Source organism: Podarcis pityusensis (assembly GCF_964106645.2).
Source record: "Podarcis pityusensis genome assembly, chromosome: 6".
In the NCBI taxonomy this organism is placed as follows: domain Eukaryota; kingdom Metazoa; phylum Chordata; class Lepidosauria; order Squamata; family Lacertidae; genus Podarcis; species Podarcis pityusensis.
Window position 1 is genome coordinate 28,448,124 of NC_138030.1, and position 26,732 is coordinate 28,474,855.

Consider the following 26,732-nt stretch of genomic DNA (forward strand, 5'->3'; position numbering starts at 1 on the left):
ATAAGGACAGGGCTTGAGTCAGTCTGGTATCTTAAGACTTCTGACTAAGAAGTATAAGAGGGTGATTGCACTGAAGGGTGCTGTATATGATTCTACACTCAGCCTGATTCCAGGGCAACATAAAAAAGTCAGCCTTCTATGACTTGCAGCTTTTAGCTTTTGGAATGCAAACAGGACTCACCAAATGGGATAAATTATACAATCAACATGCCTTCAATCCAACCCAATACACTCAAGGGATGCAGGGCATTAAAAGAATGTGGTTTAGCCCAGGCAGCCCAGTTGAGTGTGTCCAAAAGTGTCTGTGTCCAAATGCCAGAATTCGACTCCTGATGCAGTAAAGCAAACTGTTTAAGTCTAGTTGTCTTTGTTTCTTTATCTGGTCAACAAAGCAGATTTTGTGCCTGCTGTGCTCCAGACTTTGGATGCTATGCTGTGCCCCCAAAGCAATGAACTGCATATTAACACCAAAGAAATGTATAATAAACTCAATGCAATAAATTCAATAAATCAAAATAATATAAAACATCAGTCACCAAATACCCACCAATCACACTGGATATACATTTGTGACTTGTGTTCATGCTTACATCACAGACACAGCTCCTCAGCGTTCTGCCTGTCTCTTGGAAGCCAGATTTGATGTTTTATTGTGCTTTTAATATTCTGTTGGGAGCTGCCCAGATCGGCTGGGGAAACCCAGCCAGATGGACAGGGTATAAATAATAAGTTGTTGTTGTTGTTGTTTTATATTATCACATGTCCCCTCCCTTGGTTGCTCCAATCTCTCTCAATCACCCACAGGGAATGCTCATCACCCCCACCCCAAAAGATAATAAAAAAGGGCTATATTCCCTTTAGCGTCCACCCTTCAAAGCTGCCCCCACTGGGGGCTGTCCACTGGCAGCAGCCCAGCATCAACTGCAGATCCATATAAATAAGTTTTTCCCCTTCTGGAAACCAACAGCTGGTTTTGGGTGCAGCTAGTGAGGCAAACCGTCTGACTATTCCAAGTGCTGTTCCCCAGGTGCTGCAGAAAAGGGCAGGGAAAGCTAAGATGGCACTACCAACTAGCTGGCAACAGTCCTGCTACTGCTCCCTGCCTCCTCTTGCTCACTCCTGCTCAGAGGCAGTATCAGCGGAGTTGGACAGCTGTCCAGGTCCCAGCACTCTGCCAGGACCCACCATTGCTGATGCATAGATCACCCAGCTTCCCAATCCTCTGGGCTAGGGGCTTAGCTTTGGGAACCTGTAAGAGTTGTTGTTGTTGTTGTTGTTGTTGTTGCTGCTGCTACTACTACTACAATTTATATACTGTCCTATACTCACAGGTCTCAGGGCGGTTCACAAGATATACCTTTCTGTATACAGTTTCACATATTAATGTGAACAGGTTATCACAGCAAGTAACATTCAAGGTTGTGTAAGTCATTCTCAGAGAAGATCTTTGAATTGCAGCTTCATTTCTTGTCCTTACCTGTTACACTTCCTTTTCTTCATGCAAGTACTGAGAAGTAAATCAAAACACAACATTTTTAAAAGTGTTGTTTTTTTAAGCCAAAAACTATTTGTGACTTCAGTCTCTCCTTCCTTTGTCTATATTCTTCTGCCACATAACAGAGGCACGATGGCCGCACAATCCTTTCTCCTTCCTTCCTTTTTAATGAATTTTTTATTTTCTTCTCTATAGGTACAGAAAGAATAACAATGAAGAAAACAATGTCAAAGCCAAGGAATTCATTCCCAAACATTACACAGCAGCAAATCTGCCACAAAAATAAAAATAAAACAAACTCAAAGGGAAAATTTTCTTTTTCCCCCCAACTCAAGTACACATTACCGTTATTCGTACTTCCTGAACAGCAAAATCACTCCAGGGAGTGACTAAAAATGATTGCCCAACAGAAGTGGCTTTTCTAATAAAAAGGGAACAGAAAAATGTCACGGGACACAGCGAAGAAGACGATGACCTTGGCTTATGGCATAAGGGGGTGATTTACAAAGCCATCATTTAGGACTGATTCCCATTTCCCAGTGGTTGGCTGGGATCTCCCAGAAGACGTACACACTTTCAATCAACTGCAGGTGCTATTGCTAAGTCTGCACAACAAATCTATACCCAGTGGTGTACGTAGTTGTCTGTATTGCAAACAAACAGGACCCCACACTTGTCAACCAATCCTAAATCTTCTTCTTGTCATTATTAAAAGTTTATTGAACTTTTACATTGGGGTACAATACTGGAATATGCTGTAACATCTTAGAGAAAGTACAATACTGGAATATGCTGTAACAGCTTAGAGAAAGCACTAGGGAAACTCCATACACACACATTCTACTTCCCTTTCCCCCAAAAAGCTAGAGATAGGGAAAGAAGCACATAAACACAGATAGTGTATGAGGAAGGTGGTCCTATCAATCAATATATATAAAGGCAACAGTTCAAATTGATAGGTGCCTATCTTTCCATGATTTCTGATTTTTCTGTTATCTACATGAAACTGACCAACTATAAATCACCCATGTAATGGAGGTTTACCCAGAGATACCACAATCTGTGCATCCATATCATGTATTGACCATACATACTACAGCAGCCCACTCCAACCTTGTAGATTCCAGCTAATCAGTTTGCAACTCCCATCTGCCCAGTCAATCAAGCAGGTTGAACTGAGATTCTCTCACTTCCCTAACATTGCAGGGAGTCAGGCTAGATGACTCTTGGGGTCCCTTCCCACTTTACAATTCTATGAAAGGAGGGGACTAGAGCTCTCTGGAACATTACTAGTACCTTTAACCAAACCATGAGTCTCAGGATTCCTTGAAGGAAGCCATGCCAGTTAAACATAGCATAGGCCTGGCCTCCTGGATAGCATTAGCTGAGCCTTTGGTTTGGAGGGAGCAATATATGTGGATCTACAGGAAAATGGTGAAGTTTAAGGAAGGATGGTGTGATATAAGCACTCACAGATGGTGTGCAAAGCAAAGCCTGAGTCATACTTCCTTTTGTGCCATGACTCTAGGCACAGGTCTATGCTTTAGGGCTCTGTGTTCAAGAACTTTCTTCCCCCTGGCGCTTTCTCCACTCTCTACAACTGAATTGGAGCAAAAGGTGATTCATGGAAAACTTGAATTGATGGGACTTGAGTTCCAATTCAGCATTAAAGAGAAGGTTTTCCTAGGGAAAGCAGTTGGTGGGGGGAAAGAGTTCGGACATGGAGCTTTAGAAAGGACCTGGATAGCTCAGTAGGTTAGAGCAGGGACCAGCAAACTTTTTCAGCAGGGGGCCGGTCCACTGTCCCTCAGACCTTGTGGGGGGGCTGGACTATATTTTTTGGGGGAGGAAATGAACGAATTCCTATGCCCCACAAATAACCCAGAGATGCATTTTAAATAAAAGCACACATTCTACTCATATAAAAACATGCTGATTCCCAGACCATCTGCGGGCCAGATTTAGAAGGTGATTGGGCCGGATCTGGCCCCGGACCTTAGTTTGCCTACCCATGGGTTAGAGCGTGGTGCTGATAATACCAAGGTTGTCAGTTTGATCCCTGTAAGGGACAACTGCATATTCCTGCATTGCAGAGATATAGATATAGATATAGATATAGATGATATAGATATAGATATAGATATAGATATAGATATAGATATAGGGCTAGATGACCCTATGGGTCCCTTCTAACTCTAGAATTCTATGACCTGCACCTAGAAAGCATGGGGCGAGGGGAAGCTAAGTGTGGCTGAGTCTTAACACTTTCCATCTGCACCACTTGTAAGGGGTGTTTTAGTGCTTGTGTTCATTGCAAATTGAGAATAACCCTCCCTGCCCATACTTTAATTTTTGTTTCTTAATGAGCTTTCATACAAACAAGCAAATCAACAACAAAAGGCGGCTAGGTGCTGAAAAGAGCAACATCCATTAACCGTGGGAAGGATTCGAGATGAGCACCACTTTCTCGGGGAAAGAAGGGCGAGAGCTTATGCAAACATTTGTCAGTGACCCTTTAGCCCCCTCATTAGGTGCACAGCTGCAGCCAGATTTATGCACTTTAATTAAAACTGACTTTACGAACTTGCTTGCTCAACCAGAAGAACATTAGACGGAAAAACCGTGGGGGAGGGGGTTAGAACAGTGACATTTTTTCTAATGAGTAAGCAGTTTCTAATCCTGCCTCCCCTTTCCTCCCAGGTAAATGGAAGTAACTTCCTCTAACCATGTGTGTGGCAATTAAGATCTCAAGCTGCCAAAGCAAAACAGTTTCCCCTTTCCCACACGCCAGCCTGTGTTGTCAAATGGGGCTCGTGAGCATGCTTGGGAAGAAATGTCCAAAACTGCTGTCCTCTCAGTTTTTGCCCTGGTGAGCAAGGGGGTCAGAGGCAGCGTGCTACAATGGGGATTGCATGACAGGCACAGGGGAGCCATGAACAACAAGACACAGCAAGCGGGTGAAAAATGGCAGCAACTTTATTGATTATGCTGGGGTTTGGTGTGACCCAGAGCAAGCTTCTGTCCACTAGACTGTCTGCTGATTAGATGCTATTTGCTGCCTGCCTGTACGCATAGCAGCATGGGAGGACATATTTGTACCTCAGTTTGAACTGGAGTGGTGAGGCACTTGGCAACTTGGGAGCATGCGATCTGGCCTTCCCCACCTCCACCCCTTATCTAGGGCCAAGGTTTTCCACATCAGCCCATAGATTATCACAATCTATGGATTCTACTCAATGCCCTCCCCTGCCAAGTTGTGACAACTGAGAGCATGACTGTCAGGGAACTGCCATTGGCTCAGAGGCAAGAGGAAGAGGGGCAGTTGTGTTACAGGGAGCCTCCAAAAATCTTGCGAAGCAGTTCCTCTTATGGTGAGGAGGAAAGCTTCACCTCCAGTGGAGAAGAGGTGCAAGGACCAGAGGATGCTAGAAAGAGCCTTAACACCACGCCTGAGCAAGCTGGAGAGGAGGGAAGCATGTCCCTGCCAACGCCCATCATGTGCAGTAGTTTGAGGCGCAGGGAGGGGTGGAATAGGCTGGGGGTGACAAAACTTTTATGTTGGGGGAGGTACAAAAACAGACCACTCCCGGATTCTGCTAGTGATTGAGCCAGACATGAACTTATGACACTCTTCACTCTAAATAATTTGCACCAAAATAAAGCCTGTAAAATCAGGTCGGAGTCCTGCCTGGTTACCCTCGAGCAACCGCAACAGCACCTGACAATGATGGATTGGGAAGCAATAGCTTGATGTGAGGATGACAACCTCCCCCTGCAAGAAAACCCAGGCCAATTTGATGGTGGGTAAAACTCCTTTTCTGGCCGTGAGGAACAGTGAACAGCACTAGTCCTCTGCAAAATGCTGTTAACTATGGGAATATGGGTGGGTCATTTTGCAGCAGTGCGGGGCAGAAGGGGGCTGCTGGAGTTGGGTGTACCCCTTGCTCCCCAGAGCCTGCTAGATTTGCTGACTGGCTCCCCCCGGAGATACTGACAGCAACGTCTTCTGGCTCCCTGCCCCCAGCACACCAAATGCACAACGTCCTCCGCCGCAGAGGTGCGACAAAGTTGTACGACTATTAGAACAACAGACACCCACACAACCTCTTCCTAATGAAAGACATATTGCGACGGAGCTTTGAAATTTTGCAGAAACGCAAGTAGCCAATCTACAAGGGAACGGTGAGAAAATAAGAAACACCTCGGGTAATTTATTGAAGTTGGAATATTTTCATCCCCAAAAAGCACCATGATAATAAAGTGTAAAATAAAAGCGGTAGCAACAACAATAGAAAGAGCAATGCGCGGAATAATGGCATCTTCGCGATTCAACAAATCACTGTCGAGAGGAGGAGGGAAAGAAAAGGAAGGAAAAGATAAATTGTTTGGCTCCTCATTTTTGTCTGCACTGGAAATGAATATTATTACTTGCAGTTCAAACGGATAGGACATGGCCTTCCTCTGAGCTCTCTTTTATTAAGAGTATATTAGCTTATATTATACCATAAAAGAGTAAGATATAAAAATTGCCAGCTTCTTGCCAGTATAATGAAAACCCTAATTATCCATGACCCTGCAGGACTTTCTACTTTGCTCAACACACACACACATGTATGCGCGTCTCTCTCTGTGTGTATATGAATGATACACACTTTTCTAGTCTTCATAAAGCCTTGGAGAGAAAATTAATAAAACAGTTGTCTGTTATCTCAATCACTAGCTATTGCGGTTTCAGATGGAGAGGAAAAGAAGTTCTCAGTGTTAGCACTTCAATAAAGATGAGAGCAAGTTAATAATTTCATGCACGTCAGTCATGAAGTGGTGACTTGCATGTGTGAAAGAAGAGCGCAGCTGCAGAAAGTGTCACCAGTGATGCGAACCGAGCTTAGTTCTCATTCAAAATACAGTAGTACCTCGGGTTACATACGCTTCAGGTTACAGACTCCGCTAACCCAGAAATAGTACCTCGGGTTAAGAACTTTGCTTCAGGATGAGAACAGAAATCGTGCTCCGGCGGTGCGGCGGGAGCAGGAGGCCCCATTAGCTAAAGTGGTGCTTCAGGTTAAGAACAGTTTCAGGTTAAGAACAGACCTCCGGAATGAATTAAGTACTTAACCCAAGGTACCACTGTATTAAAAAACTCCTTGCCCACCACTAAAGTATGTCTGGGGGCCTGGTAGAGGGTATTAAGTGGTGGCATTGCCACCACAGCCAAAGCAGCAGCAGCAGCAGCAGCAGCAGCAGCAGCAGCAGCAGCAGCAGCAGAGAAACATATAGGGACCACCACAAGCAGGGCTGGGCTTGAGTGTACGTTTGGAGGATGGCACCAGCCCTGGCCCCTTCTGCTCATTTTGTTGAATGGGACCCTGAAAGTCATATTCTGAAATAATAATAATAATAATAATAATATATTTATACCCCACCCATCTGGTTGGGTTTCCCCAGCCACTCTGGGTGGCTTCCAACAAAATATTAAAATACAATGGTATCAAAAGCAGGGCTGCCTTCAGATGTCTTCTAAGAGTCTGGTAGTTGTTCTTCTCTTTGACATCTGGTGGGAGGGCGTTCCACAGGGTGGGTGCCACTACTGAGAAGGCCCTCTGCCTGGTTCCCTGTAACTTGGCTTCTCACAGCAAGGGAACTGCCAGAAGGCCCTCGGCACTGGACCTCAGTGTCCGGGCAGAACGATGGGGGTGGAGATGCTCCTTCAGGTATACTGGACCCAAGTCCTATCCAGACAGGACCACAAACAGGTCCTCTCTCTTGTCACCACCTGCCTAACTTCAGAAGGCAGAGAAAGTCACAGGGGGCTTCCAAAGATTAAGGTGGCATGATTTGGGAAGTTTAGTGAGAGGATCCAGTCCTTCTTCATTGTCAATTTGTTCCGGGTAGGAACGGCTGCAGTGCCTCTACTGAAGATCTGGTTCCCCTTTTCTTGTTGCCTTTTGGGCCCCATGGTGGCTCAATCACCAAGAGTGAAATAATGAACCCACCCTTTCCTCTTATTCTTTTGGAAAGTTGACTGCCAAAGACATTTGCTGCTCTTGAGAACACTATTATGCACACTTATGTCCCAGTGAAATCAATAATGTTTATGAATACTTAATTGCATAATAGTCTGTGGATTTCTTTCTTTCTTTCTTTCTTTCTTTCTTTCTTTCTTTCTTTCTTTCTTTCTTTCTTTCAGAATGAGACATTAATGGTTTATTTTTTAAGAAAATGCAAAGCACACGAGGCTGCTCTGAATTATTGTATAAAGCAGATGCCTAGAACTCAGAATCTAATTTTCTCTCTGGATTCACATAACATCCTTGATCTTCCAGCAGCTTCAAAATAACATGTAGCAAGCATATAGCTAAGTCCTTTCAAATAGCCACAAAGTGCATAAAACTGCTCAAGGGGAAAGAGTATTCCTTCTGTATCCAGTGTATGAAGTCAACTTGCTCTGGAAGAGTGAGCAAATAGACCTGTTACACCTGAAATTGGGCTTGACGGAGGAGGCAGGGTGTTGCATATTAAATGAGACCTGGAATCGCTCCGCTCAGCAGCACCTAAGCGTATAAGACTTTATTCTACGCTTCTGATGATTTTATAATTACTTGAGATATCTCTAGAACCGGCAAGCCTTTTTCAAATGCACTTAGTACTTGGCTTCGGAAAACTGAGAATTTCTCAGTATTAGAGGATTTGGAGTTTCAATTTCTAGAAACTGAGTAAAGAACTTATAGTGTACTCTTCCTTGCAAGCTTTGGAAGGCAGCAGTATATGGTACCTGAATTACCTAGGTTTCATTTTGCAGTAACCATTAGGCTAAAACCTTCACAGATGGTGGATTTGGAGGGAGGATTTGAAAGAAGAGAGGGCAGGATCACATTCGGAAGAAATTTGCAAACATAAGGGGCGTCAAATGGACCACGTGAATTAGGAGAACTGGAAGCCTTAGACTGCCTGAAAGTGGTGTATTTGGAGATGACCATCCAATCTGTTGTCCAAGTGCTAACTCTTGATGGACAATTTCACAGCCTCTCCTTTTTTCCCTTATCTAGAAACTGGATAGTACTTCAAATAGAGAACTGTTTTCCTAAAGTAGGCCACATGGCCATACTAATAGCCTCTTTTTCTTTAAAACCACCATTATGGAAGGTCCTAGGGAACAGGTGGACTATGAAAAAGTAACTTTCAGAACAGGCCTCTGTGTTTGTTTGTGTGTGTGTGTGCGCGCGCGACACTATTTATAGAGATGGAAGAAAATTCACTTTTGATCACCATTTGTTCCTTTTTTTTTACATACGAGTTGTTAAAATTAAAACACCCATTATGCTGTCTGTGGATTTTTCCACACAAAGCCTTGCTTTGTCAGGGAAGTGTCTGCCCAAATGGTTCTGGTGATGCTAACCTTTTGTGTAGCTGCCCAACAGGGCTGCCTTCCTTAGAAACAGACTCCAAGCACTTCAGGTAAACTCAAACACAAACTGCATACTCCTTGGCTTCCACATTGGCTCAGAATGCCTTTATCCTCCAACTCACCTCTAAAGGAAACTACCTTTTCAAATACTTCCCATTGACCCAGGAACTAACTACGTATGTACACACCTTCCCATTACTGATACAACCTAACTTATAAGCCACTTTGGCAAACATTCAATTTGAAAAGCATCCTATTATTTTTTTAAAAAAAACAATAATAAATTGTCTCAGCTCAAGTGCCAAACCAGTCCCAATGGGCACAAGCTACCCCTGGCAGGGGCAGGCACTGGTTGCAGGACACAGTGACAGCAGCTTATCCAAACCATCCCGAAGCCAGGAGCTGCCCTCCTTTTATGAATAAAGGCAAGGCACACATATTTTTTTTTACAACATTTTAAAAATAGGAGCCATTAAACGTGTTGTGAAGAAACAGGTGCCCCCCACTTATGTGTGTTCTACTCACATGCAACTGTGTGTATGCACAGCACCAGGAAATAATTAAACAATTCAGTTCAAACCTGGAAATGGTGGGAGAGAGTTGGAGAGTGATCAGACCCTTCGCTGGACCCCAAAAGCATGTAAATGAGGGTGGAGGAAGCCCTGAAGAGACTGGAGGCACAGCAGGGCTTTGTTTAGGCTGCTCAGCCTCCCCACCTAACAGCTGACATGTGGGATGCCACAGTGGCAGCAGCCATTTCCCCATGTGTCCTCCAGCCCCCTGCTGGCCACAGAGCTTCAATTCTTGTTGTGGATACAGTATTTTTGGGATGGATTGAAGAGAGAGTGGCAGGGTGTTTAAAGGGTGTTATTCCACACAAAGCTTATTCCACACAAAGAGGGTGCTCCCCACGTTATGCAATTTTATTTATGCGCACAAGCTCCCAGAAAGTAGCCTCTGTGTAAGTGGGGAGTTGCCTGCACTACAGCTTTTTCAAACAGGAGCCATTTAAAAATTGTTACGTGCCCATTTGGGAGCTAATCAAAACACATGTGCATGCTGGTTCCACACACATATTTGGCTTTTTAACTATAACTGTTTCATTTAGCATTTCCTTCAGTTTGGGAAACACTTCTTGCTCCAGCTGGTTATGAATTATTCCTTCTTGCTTATTAGAGTCACAAGTGTGCTTGTTTCTATTTATACCATTGTTTTGTATTAATATTTAAGGATACAGTGTGTAACACCTGAATATGCTTCTCTGCTATCTGCTGTTTTATTAGGAGAAATTCACACTAGAATGCTGCTGAATTTTCATTAGGATTTCTTTTTAATGCGAATTTGCTGTAGAAATGCGGTGAACTGAATTAAAGCTTAGAAAAATTAGAACCCGAGAGAACCAAAATTGACAGATCTTTCTATCCCTACTGGAGAGGCCTAGGGTTGAACCTGGTACACATTGCTTTCAAAGCAGATACTCTGCCATTGAGTTACAGCCCACGACTATTCAAAAATGCATGGGGAACCGCCATAGATACAAAAGGCTCTCTGCTACAGGCAGTCACCTTTCACAAGTCTGAAGGTGTCTGGAATGGGGATGGAGGGGGGCAGAGCTGGCACATTCGTTCCCATTGTCCCCTTCTCACATGCTTACTTTAACCTAATTGTATTGCTTTGAAGATGGCTTGTATTTCATTATCCATTTCCAATTCTGGGAAATGCTCCTCTCATATATTTTGCATCAGGGGACGGTGTATGCGTATGCATGTGTGTGTGTGAGAGAGAATTAAGGAGAAAAAGACTATGTGTGTGGTCAAGACCTACTTTCTAAATATGCATTTATGATATATTTTGCAAGCACGTGCTTTATCAGAGCTTGAGGCTCTGCAGTAAAAATAGAACAACACCCAGAATACAATTTTAAACCAATTAAGAGGGGATTCAATTAAAGTGACATGCACAAATATTTTTGCCAGCTCAGTCTAAAGGAAGCGCGTACCACCGACATTACATTACTCACCCTGCCTTCATTTGTTTGGTTCCCACATCAACCCCACCAATTACCTGGAAGGAAAAAGGAGAAAGAATGACACTAAAGCCAATAAGATAATTCTCATTTACATAATAATTTCCCAGTACTGTGCTTAATAGTCTGAGAGTAACGTCAAAAGTATATATCATCCATTCTTGAAGAAGCTTCAGTGCACTAATTGAAACTAAATTACACCAGATCTCAATTTTTCTTGTGTTGGTTGGAAGATATTTTGTGAGCTCTAGTTCTATGTATTGTTACTAAAACTGACAAATATACATGTCCCTTTCTCTCCAAAAGAGTCCTAGATATGACTCCTCTCAGCCTTGGAGGCATTCCTCTACATTAAAACGTTACATTTCATGCACAAAGAAATGTAATCCGTCTGAATTTGAGATGCAGGGGGAAATACCTATTGGAAGATCTCTTCAAGGCTAAGAGTAACTGTTTTCTTCTTAAATTTCCTTACACATAGAGAATACAGCTCAATTAATCTGTCAAGATGACATTTTCATTTTAAAACACAAGCCACTGACAAGAGGTTCATGGCAGATTGGCAGCCCGCAAAAGCAAATCTTTTCGGTACACTTCCAAAGCTCCCAGTTCTACAGTAAAGACAAGGTATTCTTCCAGAAAACTGCTTTGGCCAATATGTATTCTAGCTGACCTGGCTGGCAGAACCATATGATCTGAAGAGGTTAACTTATCCTCTAGAGTTCCTCCACTATTAGCAACTGGGAGATAGTTATTAAACCCATCCAGGTCCAGGGAGGTTCTCTTGAGGAAAGGGTGCATCATCATTACAGTGGTACCTCAGGTTACATACGCTTCAGGTTACAGACTCCGCTAACCCAGAAATAGCGCTTCAGGTTAAAAACTTTACTTCAGGATTAGAACAGAAATTGTGCTGGTGCAGCGGCAGCAGGAGGCCCCATTAGCTAAAGTGGTGCTTCAGGTTAAGAACAGTTTCAGGTTAAGAACGGACCTACAGAATGAATTAAGTACTTAACCTGAGGTACCACTGTATCTCTTACAAGGGTTGATGGTACCCCCTCCTCCGGCAATGAGGCATTCACCACTTCTTGGAGCCACTCAGACAATCCCCTTTGGATTGCTCTTATGAGCCGTAATGGGCAAGAGTCAAGAGGACAAGTGATTGACCTTTCAAGCAGCTTTTCCACATTAGCAGGCCAAAACCACTGACAGTCATCAAAGACAACAGGAAAAGACAGCGCTCTCAACACCTCCTCCACACTGATCCCTACCAGTGGCATCTAATGCTGTGCAAATCTGAACAATTTTATCCATGAAGTGGCTTGCAATATTGTCACAACAGGCTACGGATGTTACCAAAAAAATGCTCCTTCCAGTCAGATGTCACCTATCACCACCTAGAATAGCTCTCCTGGAGGGCTACTCAATGCTGGTGATGGAATCACATAATCCACCACACCTGGCGGCAGCAGTCGTTAGAAGTTCTCAGGAGAAATGGTGGGTCAGATGGGGTGGGGTGGGAGAGGTTATACGCTCCAGCATTTGCTGCCTGAATGACTGGCCTTGCTACATGGAAACTGCACCTCTTCTTGCTTTGTTGACCTGAAGAGGACTCTGAGGAGTATGCATACACAAATAGTGAGTATGCCTCATGCTAAGGTACTTCTCAGGCCTAGTCCTGCAGTGTGTGTGTGTGTGTGTGTGTAATATCTGTTGGGGTGTGTGCAGAGTGCCCATTCAACATGCCAGTGGAGTGTGCCAATGGTACAGAAAAACACCAGACAGTTCAAGATGGGGTCAGTCCCTTTACTGACAGTATAATGCAGTTCCACAGGTTATGGGTTACATAAAAGGTAAAGGTAAAGGAACCCCTGACCATTAGGTCCAGTTGCCGATGACTCTGGGGTTGCGGCGCTCATCTTGCTTTATTAGTCGAGGGAGCCGGCGTACAGCTTCTGGGTCATGTGGCAGGATGACTAAGCCGCTTCTGGAGAACTAGAGCAGGGCATGGAAACGCCGTTTACCTTCCCGCCGGAGAGGTATCTGTTGATCTACTTGCACTTTGACGTGCTTTTGAACTGCTAGGTTGGCAGGAGCAGGGACCAAGCAACGGGAGCTCACCCCGTCATGGGGTTTCAAACTGCCAACCTTCTGATCAGCAAGCCCTAGGCTCTGTGGTTTAACCCACAGTACCACCCACGTTACATACAGTTGTAATAAACAGTATTACCAGCAGTGTCCCAACACAGACTAGGCTCTGGCCAAGGGCACGAGCCAAGAGAAAACTTGCTTCAAACACAAGTATATTTATACTTTAGATTGTTTTGACTCACTCTCACATGCAGGTGCAGGACAAACACACCCCAAAATTAACCAGCACACCTAACTTACGTAACTCTTTCTTGTCCTTTTTTCTCTGCATGCACAAATCCTTGTACATTAACAATATAATGGTAGAATTGTGCAAAGAGGCCTCAGAATACCAGGTAATCCTGTATCTTTTAACAGGATTATCTGAGGGAACCTCAGTCAGGAGCTGAATCCAAAGGATGCATTAATAATGGCCAACATTTCTCCGATGAAAATAGTGACATCCCATTCCATAACGATAATGTTACTATTATAGCTCACACATCTTACTGGGTTGCCCCAGCCACTCTGGACAGCTACCAACATATATAAAAACATAATAAAACAGTAAACAGTAAACAAACCAAAAAAACCCTTCCCTATACAGGACTGCCTTCAGACAGCTTGCAGCTCAGATAACTCTATACCATCCAACATTTCTTCAATGAAAATAGGGATGTCCTAAGGAAAAGTGGGACATTCCAGGATCAAATCAGGAAATGGGATAGCTTCTCTAAATAGGGACACTTGGAGGGTCTGCAAGTGCTTAGAGGATTAGAGTGAAGGAGACTAGGGACATCACAAGGGTTTGAATAGGGGCATTTACAAAAGCTCAACCCTTTTGGGGGCTGAACAAAAGATCCTTGTGCATCTCTAACTGGGAATATAATTTGTATTGGAACTTCAACCTAAGACATCTGGATTCAGCTCCAGACCCAAGGTGTTATTTGAAGATCCTTCCAACCATATGTGAGTGGAGTATCAATTAAAAAGCTCCAAAAGAACATTTAAAAGGACCAGCTTCATAACATGGGGTGGATTCTGTGGGAAAGCACATACAATTTGCTCACACCACGTCACTGGGTCATTTAATGTTCTCCCAACTACATGGGACTAGCTAATGAATAAGCAGCTCCCACACAGTACAAAAAAGCATCTGAGTTCCCTTCTTCCTCCTCATTATTTCATAATAATCTCTTCAAATTCATCTCTAGGAGATTGCAGAGGCTGCTTTTATGCCTAATCACAAGGCTTTCAATCAATGCTAAGAGGCTTATCCTGATTCTTAAGGGTTGTTCTATGTACTGTCTGCCACCCCACCCCATTGGTAATATTAAGCCAAGAAGGGCAACATCCAGGCATCCATATTAGAGCTTCCTTTTAATTCTGCACCACAAAACAACTGGATAAGATTGATCACAATTCACAAAGCTTACCCGGTTAGCCAAAGGTCTTCACCAATCATATAATAGCGTGAAAGAGAAAGGAACACTCCTCAAAGTATGATAAAAAATAGCATAATAGCATAATCCATTGCAATATCTAACATCTTTTACAACAGCAACAATAAACTGTAATGCACTTTACAAAAACAAAAGAAACAACAAACCAGAATCCTACTCTTTACAATTTGGGGGGAGAAAGTATTTTTTATTGAATTTTATCCATATAGCCCCAATAACAAAACAAAACTTCACGAAGGAAACACTTACAAGAGAATCCAACACAACCCAAGGCTGGCATTGGATGCTGCATTCACAAGGATAAATGATAAAGCTACTTATCCAGATATTTGCAATAAGATACAGACAGGTAAATGGAGAGTACCTTCATAAGAAATGAGAGAATGCTAGGTGTGGTACACATTACTAGCATAAACCCATCACTGAAACAATGAATACTAAGAATAAAAGGCTCTCTTAACATCAAGCATTCTCCCTTCCAGAATCAGTTAGATGCTACTTATCCCAATCTTCTTGAGACTTGTGGAAGAGAGAAATGTAAATTTTAATGTATTCAATGAAATCCCACCAAAGTGAGACAAAGAGGTTGTCTTTGTTTTAACAACCAATATGCTCAAAAATGGCCTTTTTAGCATGGCTGCACTATACAATCCAATGCTTCATTTTAGTTCAAAGCTTCAAGAGATATTTAGGGAGGGGGAAGAGAAGATTGCCAACCATCTCAGAAGTAGAGGATGCGAAAAGGATGTGAAAGCAAAGGTTGGCAGCATTGCCGTTGATCCAGTCAATAAAAATAAACATACCAGCTAGATATAAATGTTTCCGAAGCGTTTCCTTGCAACAGAAGATAAATTAGAGGGGCCTCTACTGGAAGCTGCACAGGGCCAAAAGGAACAATGGTTTGAGGCAATCTGACCGTAAAGATGAGAACACATCCCCAAAGAAATTAATCAGCTGATGGGTTCACCATCACCAAAGGACCCAAGTTGCCTTTTTCAACTATTGGCTTAGCACTCAGAGGTCTCATCTTTTGGACAAATGTCTTCCTTGGGCCTGGGTTGATATACAACTTGTGTAGAATTTTCAATTGCACTTCTCAGACCTTAGTGACCTCTGAGACTTCCTTAATACAGAACATCATTTTGCTCTGCCGACAAAACCTCAGTTTCCTGGCTGCCTCTCATCTCTTCCATCCCTCTTGCCTCATCCGTTGTTTCATTTGGCACTTAGCAAACAAAGGGAAATTGCATCCCTGCTATGCTGGCACTGTCTAAAACTTTTCTTTTTCACTGAGGGAAGCAAGCAAACGAGCAGTCGGAGCTGCTCCTCCCATTGTAGTCTCACAACAACTCTGAGATAGGCTAAGCTAAGAGACTGTGACTGGCCCAAGGTCCCCCATTGAGTTTCATGGCTGAGCAGGGCTTTGAACCTGTTCTCCCAAGTCCTGGTCCAACACTCTAACCACTACATCATTCTGGATCCCTATTCACCAGCCAATCCCTAAGTACTACTTCTATCTCCATCCCATCCCTGCTTGGCTTGTCTCATTTAGATTGCAAAACCTTTGGGTCTGCACAGAAACCAGCATTTTATTTCAGTTTTTAGAAATTAAGTTATGGCATACTTTATATCTGGCCAGATTATGTGGAAAAGCCAGCCACATCTTTTGCTTAAATTCCTTTGAGAGAAAACAGATGGGAAATATTGAGGAAATTATTCAGACAGATTTGTACTGGCTACCATGTAAGTATTATTTTTTTTGCAAGCCTTGAAGCAGTTACCCACCTCCATCAATACCAATTATAGGAGAATGAGAGCAACTGGGAACTCACACAGAGTTTGTTTCCTGTTATTATGGATAATTTTTTGATTATTATTTCTTTCTCCTACTTTCTAAGTCTAATTATATGGGAATGACATGCAAGCTTGCAGTAACACACAAAATCTAGTTAAGTGTGCTATTATGGCATTATTTACCAGCAATTCTGACAAAGGCTCAGATGTTAAAAAATGCTCCCCAGATGAGTTAAGGCAATTAATTCATTTGGATAATGTGTATGTAGTTGATTTTCAAGTCAAATAATGTCCTTAGTACAATGCATCACTAGATTATCGCTTTGAGTATCTTGCATTTGTTTTTCTGTTTTTCACATTTTTTTTCATTGTAGGCAATGATTCTCCATTCCTCCCCGATAATGATTTGTGAGTGATAGCTTTTAAGCATCTTCCTTTGTTTAAAACATGGTTTGTGTCATTGTTGACTGTGCCTCAATATTTCAATTCTTTTCTGTAGTTTGGCTGCTTTTTTATTATTTTAAAAAAATGCTTCTGCTTAATTTACATCCATTCCCAGATATATATATATATTAAAAATCTTGAACTTGAATGAGTAATTTGAACAAAAGTGTAATGGGGTAATTCAGATCCCCCCAGAACTTTCTCCACAGGAATGACAATTGTCCCATTATATGAAATTAATGCAATCTCCGTTTTTAATTGAACTCTGGCTTACCTTACAAATCACATCTTCATTTCAACTCAGGCCTGGCACTAGCACATGGCATGGCTCGGAGAGCTCCAGGGCTCCATGCGGCTGATACTGAGCCTCTGGAGACTACTTTACTTTTCTTATTTTCAAATTTTCTTGGGCCTGGTGCTGACAGAAGCATCAGGCCTGGGCAGCTCAATTTACTATATGCAATGCATACACCATAGGAACTTCACTGTGGGACAATTAACATAGAACTAACAGGTCTAACTGCTCCCCTGTCAAGGCCACCATGCCGCTGAAGCCTGAGCTCTTTCATGGCAGTGGCAGGTGGAAACTGGGCAGAAACGCTGATCCTGGAGCTCCTGGTCTTTGCAGGCAGACTTGCTGGTGCCATGTCAATCTTCCCACAACACAGCACCCACGGTATGTCTTAGAGACGCTGAAATTAGTGGGGAAATTAGTAGTGGTTGCACTGGTGAGTAAATGTTGTAGGCCCAGAAATACAGGGTGAGCACTCCTGCCAACTGATAAGCCTGCCATTGTCATGGAACTCCACAAGGATGCTCGGCTCTGGGCTTCCTGAAACTTGGAACCACCACTGATTCAACTATTGACCAGAGACTGTCAGCCAAATTACACATGATATCAAATATATTACTTAAGTTTTTTTTTATTCTTAAAAAACAACAACCTGAGAATTGGGGTTGCAGGAAGGAGGTGGCCTACACAAGACATGGTCCAAATTAAAATTCCCTTCCCTCACCCCAAAAGCTGCTGTTAGCCTCAAGAGGAAAGCTTGTCTTGATGCCAAAGCACTTTAAAAAAAGAAAGAAAAGAAATCAAGAGCCTTTGCACTCTGCTCTCCCTTTCTTCCTGCCCTCTGCCTGCCTCTCAGAAACAACTTGCCTAGATTACATTAGCTTCCATTCACTGGGGTTGGAGGCTAAGACTAAGGCAAAAGGGTTTCATGTGTGTCAGGGGTGGGAACCGTTTTTTTTCAGCCCAAGAGCTGCATTCTCTTTCAAGGGTCACATACCAGTGGTGGATGGAGCCAGAGGCAAAAATGGGTGGAGCAATGAAGATAAATGTCGCAAGAGAAATTCTTTCACTGCCATAGTAGATTGCTCTGAGAAACATTCCCAAACTTAGAGAAAAAGGCAGCTTTGCATTTGAATATTACTTGCACTGGCAGTTGTTTTCTGTTTTTGCACACCTCATCCATCTTACATTTTTTAACAAGGCCATGCTCCTTTTACTACACAAGGGAATGAAATATGAGTTGCTCCCTCATTTTGTGTGAAAGCTAGTAGAGAGATGAGCCAAGGTCACAATAAAAAACAAAATGCAGAATTCTATCAATACTTTACAGTTAAATGCTAAACTAAGTAAGCCATAATGCTATGTACCTCTTTCTCCATCATCACCACCCAATGATATATTTTTTTTGTTCTTGCTATGCCAGCTTTCAATAGTACACAAGTAGCTTACCCTCACCATGGCCATGTACATTATTCATGTCTCTAGACAATATTCTTCCCATTAGCCAGAGGGCCACATAACTATATCCACCTGGGCTTCTGCTGAGTTGCATCTACAAACAGGCTTTCAAGACTTTGACCTTGAAAAATAGCCAGGACTTGGACAGTTGAGGGAGGATGCCTTCTGATGAAGGCACTGGACTCAAGTCCTCATGGCAAGCCTGAACCTGACAGCTGGGAGCCACTAGAATCCAGAGCCCCTGAAATCTCATAAATAGCATCTCCTGAGCTGGACTCACTATGGGAACTAGGGTCCTCTTGGCCAGCCACTTCCAGTACTCTCAGCATATCAGATATGGGTCTCCAGTCCTACCTCGGGGTTGAATCTGCCATCATTTGCATGCAGTGTTCTACCTCTGAGCTACAACGCTTTCCCCAAACTATAGATTGTTTGAAGCTGAACAGCCAAGCAAGTTAGGAAGCATGTTAGTTACCCTTGCATTCCTTGACGTAAACAAAACCTAATAATAATGCAACTCAGTAGGGTGGGTGGGGATGCACTGCCTGCCTGTTGGATAGAATGTGCTTGGCCAGTGTGCTTGGCCAGATGTGCTTGGCCAGTGAATTCCTGGCTGTCTAGACACAAGTTTCTTTCCTTGAAGCCAAGGTGGCTAACCTGGAAAAGCTGATAAGTTGGTGGACAAAGCCTTCAGGGACGTTAGAGCTGTGTCCCACTCCCAGGTTCATAGCTCCACCACTGTCATAGAGAATGAGGATCTTGGGGAAAGAAGGCATCACTTTGAGGAAGAGGGAAATGGTCTTTTAGAAGGACCTATTCCTTGGGAGATGATAACACCCCTCCCATGTTGAGTATACTTCTCTGGGGTGTGTTAAAATACTGGTAGTTTGTTATTTGATCATAAGGAACATAGGGAGTTGGGTGTGTGATGGGTGTACAGACCACAGGGTGATTTGCCAGTCTGGTATAAAGGCTGCAGATGCTGCCCATCACCTAGACAGCCTGGTAGATGGTGCCAGGGAGGAGTTGGTGGTTGTGGTCCATGCTGGCACCAAAGACATGGGGAAATATAGTTGTGAAGTTCTAGAAGTGAAATTTAGGTTGTAGGGTAGGAAGCTGAAAGCCAGGAGGCTCCAAGTTAGTCACTGGTTCCATGTACAGAGCCAACTGGTACAGAGCCCAAACATTTCCTAGATCTTGTACCAAGTTGTAGCCTACAAAGAAGCACTTCCCCATGGTATAAAAAAGTTTTTGCCATGTTTCATAAGTTGGATCCTCCTAACAGAGGGTCCATGTTGTGCTCGGCCCCTGAAACTCTTCCCCAACCGGCTTGTGGGTGGGGCTTGCCTTGCTCCAAGCCGGTGGTGCCACAGTTATGCCACTGGCCTTTAGCCAACCAGCATCATGGCAAAGGTTGGGGGTTGGGGGTTGGCAGCGCGATGTAAGGACCTCCTTTTGCTTCGCGCTGCCGAACACCCACCCACCCATTAATTAGGTGGTGTTTGGCCTTGCTTTGGACTTCGGTTGGTCGCCTGTTTTGGAACAGGGGCCGGGTAGGAATTTTCCCCAATGTGGCAGATTGGCTGTGGCCACTTGGTTTTTGCCTACCTCTTAGCAATCGTCACAACTTTGTAAGGTTTGGCGGTTAGGCATTGGTTTAGGGGAATGTGGGGAGGGGAGGTGCAGCCATCACCTGCCCCTCCAATGACAAGGGTATTCCGTTAAAGGAATCCGGGGGTCTGGATTTCATCCGTAGCCCAGAGAGGGGCTAGGTCCATGCCAGGACCCCTGGGAACCCCAGGGGTGAGCACCAGTCAATATACACTGACGGAGATCCCCCTGCTGGTTGTTTACACTTACAGGCTTCCTGCAGGGTGGGGCAGGAGCCAGTTATAGTTTTGATACCATTGCCTAAGTCAATACCAGTCACATTTGTGTATTCAATAAAGTTGTGGCCAAAATTAGCTCATTAACATTTAAACTAAATTCTGTCTTCACTGTCTTTATTTCCATGAGGGATTGAAGGAAGGTGAAGACAGGTGACCCCACCTAGGCCCGAAGTCACACCCCCCCAAAGCAGGCTCAAAGCTTCTCAAAGCTTTTCAAAATCATTTTCTCAGCAGCTAAGCATCAGAAACATTCCGCTTGTGTAACTAAAAAGAACACAGTCCATTGTTTCTCAGGCTAGTTGGCTTTGTTAACCAGATTGCAACATCTCTGGACATGCTGAACCACCAGGGCTCCTCGACCCCTTGGCTCTCACTCCCCTTTCCTGGGAAATGTGCCAAGAGTCCAATAGTCCCAAGACAGCTTTCTGTACATGCTCAGGAACCTCAACATGGGGCAGGACTCCTGAGGGAGGAGAAAAGGGGAGGGATCTGGAAGGGGTATATATGCTTGTGCACATGATTGTGAACTCGTGCATGCTTTTCGTGAACTACCACACTTGCTCCTTCTACCAGTTCATGGATGGTAGAAATAAAAAGCCTTTTCTCCGAAACTATTCCTTGAGTGTCTGTTGACTCCCACTTCCCTTTCCCAGGCGCAATATTTTCCCCACACACCTAGGAAATGCTTTCTTGGTTTAATGAAAGATACCTACTTCATGCTGGGCTTTCCAAAGCCATATTGTCAGTCTGAAATTATAGCTTCATTTAGCTCTCACAAAGAGCAGAGTGCTTCACTGAGGGTATGTATGGTCAAGTCCTTCCCTAGTGAACAGTTGCTCAACCAGGAAGCAGCAAGAAGTGCAATTTTGTGCCCACTAAAGTGGATGGGGATAATAAAAAAACCATGGACCTCAATGGTGCCACAATAGCATCTGAAAACATCTTCAATAAATTCCTCTAGCTTAGGTTTAAATACTTAAACTGAGAAGTGTGGGAAATGCTTGAAGCACTGATGTCTGAGGGAGTGCCTGAGGGTTTGCTTTGTTTATACATGAGTAATTTAATTATTCATATTTCTCATATAAAAGCAGTTGGAATGCAAACTCTGACTCCATCTTTTCTTATAACATGAATAGCATAAGGAAGAGGTCAGTCAGATTTACTCATCTTTCTTTGTAAGACTAGGTGAACATTGATTAAGAAGGATATGCTTTTGAGAAGTGATTCTTTTTTATACTGAACAACATGTTCTGGGGATGAGGAAGAAACAAAACAATTCTTTCATGATAGAACTAGGTACAAAGAGAAATGTTCAATCAGTTTCTTTTTAATTTACTCAGTGGAAGAGGTGTTGACAAACAGTTGCCCAATTCCAGACAACGGAAGCTTGGCAGACAACACCGTTTGTGAGGTAACTCAGCAATAACCTTTCCAGTTTATGCCGTAGTATCTTCCTGAATATGTTCTTTAGCCCATCAGTAATAATGCTGTACGTCAGCTTTTTAGGGTTTCATCCACATGCTTGCTAATGACACATCATTAGTTTTGGGCCAATTCTAAGGCTAATTCATAAATATTATTATTAAATTGTATCTTGACCATTCAACATAAAACATTTCCAAACTCACTTACAACAAGATTGTAAAACAGAGTAAAAGAAACAGCAATCAAAAGAGAAATAAATCAGCAGCATTAAAGCAATTTCCTCAGAGCTTGTATACCTGGTATTTGCGGCTGCAATCCTATTATTCCTAGGACAGCTTGTTTCCCACCTCTCACCTCCACTGTGAAGTGGAACAGGCCACATGTTGGGACCACCATGCAGTGAGTTCCTGCACCCCTGCTGGCAACTTTAATTGCTGTGGGATAAGTTACATAGCTTCATTAGAAGATCAGTAATTTCATACGTGTGTTCTTTAAAAACTCTCAGGTGGTTATCATCTTGGCCCAGGGATTAAAAAATAAATAAATTCATTTATCAATAAGGCCTAGAACATCATCTCTTGCAACCATCATTTGCCTTGGCTCTACAGTTTTCAGGCACAATTATTTTCTCTGTGTCATCTGCTGTGAAAACTGTAAGAAAAACACTGGGGCCTAATTTGACTAGTAGATTCAGGTAGGTAGCTGTGTTGGTCTGACACAGTTGAAATAAAAAATAAATAAAAAATAGTCCAGTAGCACCTTATAGACTAGCTAAGTTTGTTCTGGTATAAGTTTGCGTGTGCATGCACATTTCTTAAGAAAGCTTATACCAGAACAAACTTAGTTGGTCTATAAGGTGCTACTGGACAATTTTTTTTTAATTATTTTTGTTAGTAGAATCTGGTGGGCAGGGCGTTTGTGCTGTGCTCTGGAATCAGCCCCTCCCTTCGGGAGTTCAGTTAAGTTCAGTTAGAGAGGCCAACTGTCATTCTTGCCTCATGATGTTGTTTTAGTTTCTCTCACACAGTACGTTACTGTGCTACAGTTTTCTTTATTTTTAAAGCTTTGTTTGACATCTACGTGAGCAGCTTACTTTGTTGAAAGAAAATAAACTCCCCTGAGAATGGTAGAATATCCTTAAGTGGGTGAGTGAGGGGATGTTCCCCATCTGAAAAGAGGACTGATTTTTTTTATCACCCCAACCTCCACAACAAAAACAACCATGAAGAGTACATTCAGCATCTCTAAACCTCCTTTTCCTTCTTTAGCACATCTTCCTTGCTTGCAGTCCAAAGGTCCTGCTGCATCCTGTCAGGGAACTGACATCGGAGCTAGAGGCGGAGGGAAGGCTCTCAAATGATGCTGGAGAAGAGCCCAGCAGGGAGAGAGGCAGCTCCGCAGATGGGGAAGCAAATCAGCGCTACACCAGGGATAAGGAGGGGCTGATGGGGGAATCGGCGAGAGGGCTCCAGGACTCTTCACCGGACACCAGCGGGGAGAGCACTGGTCCCCCGCTACCCACGCCCACCCTGCGCAGAAGACTTCCGCGCAGAGAGAGTAGGAGGAGACTGGGTGTCAAACAACTTTTATGTTGGAAAAGATTTAAGAAACGCCCACTGACGGATTCTGCTAGCGACTGAGGCAGCCACGAAGTGAAGGGCTGCCCAGACTGAAAGGTTTACTAAGGATACAAAGCCTGGAGAGGCGGCAACTTATGCACGAGCAACCCATACTCATTATACATCCCTAACCAGCTTCTTGCTTCTAAGGCATTAAAATATTTACATCTTCCATTCCCTTGAAGCAAAAGCAGGTATAGGCCCAAGAACTGCAGCTGACAAAATTGGACTGGATGGACCATTGGCTTATTCTCTTTTGGGAGATCTTTCAAAATAACTTCTGCATTCTTAAATTTCTCTATAGCATATGGTGAGTTTTGCGCAATCAGATGGGCCTAGAACTCTGAAACATTTCCCATTAGCTTCCTGGCAAATCTGTGAATTTCTCGCAAAACTCTGTGCCAGAAACCCATCAAAGGTGCAACTGAAATAGTTTGCGAACTTTAGCAAAGGCTTTAGTGAAAATGGTCAAAGTGTATAATGAAACCCCAAATGAGTCAAGTTTCACATGGTTGCAAATCTTTCTCCCAGCTATGATCAAAGGTATATTCAGCAAGGATGAGCCTTTGATAGTGCAAGACAGCACATCCCCTGAAATGTTCAAAGTAGTGCCCTGGGATTTTGCTGAGCAATTCCTGTTGGGAGTGTTGCAGCTAAACTTAGCAATGCTTAGTTTGGGGAGAGGGGAGGATGACAGGAATATGTCATATTTGCAGACCATTCTGCATTTCTCCAGGGGCGGCTTTTTAATTCCAAAGCCTTCACATCAAAGTTCAAAATGCAGTCTGAACCTAAATGCATTATGGAAGGGAATAGCTGCCTGTCATGTACCAATTTCATTCCCCTCCCCCCCTTTCGTAGCTTCAGTCAACAAGCTGTAATAAGAAGTGTAACCAGAATTATTGTTCTGCTCCTTCAAAATGCAACTTTTTTTACTTTAGGAAATGAAAAAGTCAGTATATTCAGGGGAAGAAAACATGTTACCACTCAGAAATCGGTTAGTGACCCGCATTCCAGCAATCAGGCTCCAGTGAAGTTGTAACATAAGGGAGTCGAACTTCTACCATCATCTGATCACAGAGAATGTATGCCTGCTTGTAGCCTAGGCAAGACAGTAGAGCTGCTGCATTCAGTCTTGTCTGTCTTTATTTCTGTGACTGAAAGCAGACTTGCATATTGATGTGTTTTCAACTATAACAGAATGTCCTTCTGCTCACTCTAATGCCTGACTAGGTAATCAAACATATGGAGACTACATGCAGATCATCTGAGACAGGTGCTATCTGTCACCTTCTCCAGACTAGTTCAATGGTTTCGGCCTATGTGCTATTGGTATATGTTGTTGTTTAGTCGTTTAGTCGTGTCCAACTCTTCGTGACCCCATGGACCAGAGCACGCCAGGCACTTCTGTCTTCCACTGCCTCCCGCAGTTTGGTCAAACTCATGCTGGTAGCTTCGAGAACACTATCCAACCATCTCGTCCTCTGTTGTCCCCTTCTCCTTGTGCCCTCCATCTTTCCCAACATCAGGGTCTTTTCCAGGGAGTCTTCTCTTCTCATGAGGTGGCCAAAGTATTGGAGCCCCAGCTTCATGATCTGTCCTTCCAGTGAGCACTCAGGGCTGATTTCCTTAAGAACGGATAGGTTTGATCTTCTTGCAGTCCATGGGACTCTCAAGAGGTATATTGGTGTATATAAGCATGTAATTTCATTTCAGATCATTTCTTGGTCCAGCTATACAGTACCACAGCCTTGGACCATGAACCCTGGGATTCCAGAGCACTACACTGTCCACAATAGGCCCTACTGAATAGGGCCATCTGAATCTAAGAACTAGACGTGACTTCATGGTCCACATCAACTTCACTGCATATATTCCCTGATGGTTTGCCACTCAAAGAAACACAGACTGAAGAGATCGCAGAAAGTTGTAAAAAACAAACAAACCCCAAAACTGACCAAAACAGAAATATAGATACATGATGAATCTTGGGACCCATGCACAGCCCTACCATTTATGTTGTTTAGTCAATGTTCTATTTCCACTTACATGGACTCTAGACAAATAAATGTATTTATCATGCAAAGGTTTCTCAATACCCTTTAGGTTTACAGTTACTTAGTCCCTAATGCATGCCCAGGACTCCAAGTACTTAAAGATAGCGCCTTTTTTGACTCTGGTGAAAGACATAATATAACAGTTACAGTCACTCACAAATACACATGCATATGTCTTCTTGACTGTTGATCAAGCAGAGAAGGCATTATTGTGCTGAATTTGTATCACCAGGTACATTTCCATAGCAACAGACAGTGATATCACTAACAGGATTATGGTCCCACTCAGGCAGGGAATGTGGCATGCAGAAAACCTGTTATGAGAAACAATGTCAAAAGTGTACATGAATTATCAATAGTAAATCCTTCTGACTAACAGAAGGCTCATTAAGAGGCAAGGATTAAGAGGCAAGCACTCAGAGGTGGCCTTGTAAACCCACAAGGTATCTCTTTGTTAAGAGATTTGGCTTTTGGCTACTCTTCAAACTTGCAGCCTCAGACTCAAGCCTCTCTGGTGATATTACCAGCATCTCTGGGGTGATTGTACATTTCCTCATTTCTTTCCACTGTTGTCATGGACAAATCTGCTGACCTCTCAGCAAACTGCCTCATTAAGCCTCTCATTAACACAGGTTATCTCCCATTAGTGGCACAGTGTGCTGTTCCCATGGGATGACTTCACAATGACTGAAAAACAACCAATTTCCTCACCTGTCCTAAATTTCTAAATCCTGGAGCTCAAGTGTGCTTGGTAACTGCACAGGCTTAACTGGAGTCTTTTTTTCTTTTTCTTTTCAAACTGTGGGGGTTTCAGACCTTGGTGGAAAATTGTGCTGTGTTTAGAGGAAGACATTTTACACAAACTCGTGTCCTGTTCTAGTTGGGTCCCAAGTTGCTGGGGAACTTCCAGACAGCAGAGCTACCACGGACAGCAGCAATATCCAAGGCCAGTCTGAATGAAGTCCATTCTCAGGCAAACAGTGGTTCAAGCAAGAAGCAAATTGATGAGCAGTCCAGGTAAGCAGAGATTCAAGGAAGGGCTCAGGCAAGTCAAGGGGAAGCCTGAGTTCTGCTTCTAGGCAACAAAGGTCAGGTGCAAGGCATAATGCTAGTAGAAAAACATTATTCCAGTAGCTCTTCCAGCCTGGCACTGACCTGCAGCTGCTGAAGCCACACCCAGGTTCAAGCTGAATCCACCAGCTGTTGTCAATGAGAGCTCTCCTCATGAGAAGGAC

The 26,732-nt window shown here is 43.4% G+C and overlaps 2 long non-coding RNA genes across 6 annotated transcripts in view; one reads left to right on the forward strand and one right to left on the reverse strand.

Moving 5' to 3' along the window:
- Positions 1 to 1,518: 1,518 nt before the first annotated feature.
- On the reverse strand, positions 1,519 to 25,687 carry LOC308479174. Of its 2 annotated transcripts, none has more exons than XR_013987521.1 (4): positions 24,425 to 24,524; positions 22,176 to 22,255; positions 10,921 to 10,964; positions 1,519 to 1,684 (listed from the first exon to the last, which is right to left on the reverse strand). It is a non-coding gene; the product is annotated as an uncharacterized lncRNA (long non-coding RNA). The 2 variants fall into 2 exon arrangements; XR_013987522.1 differs by lacking the exon at positions 24,425 to 24,524 and adding an exon at positions 25,655 to 25,687 and having other exon boundaries at positions 1,536 to 1,684; positions 22,118 to 22,255.
- Positions 22,786 to 26,732, forward strand: part of LOC308479176 — a 39,616-nt gene continuing 35,669 nt past the window's right edge. For all 4 annotated transcript variants that reach the window (XR_013987524.1, XR_013987525.1, XR_013987526.1 and 1 more), the window contains exons 1-2: positions 22,786 to 22,966; positions 25,157 to 26,514. This is a non-coding gene — a long non-coding RNA (uncharacterized lncRNA). The remainder of the gene's footprint in view (positions 22,967 to 25,156; positions 26,515 to 26,732) is intronic.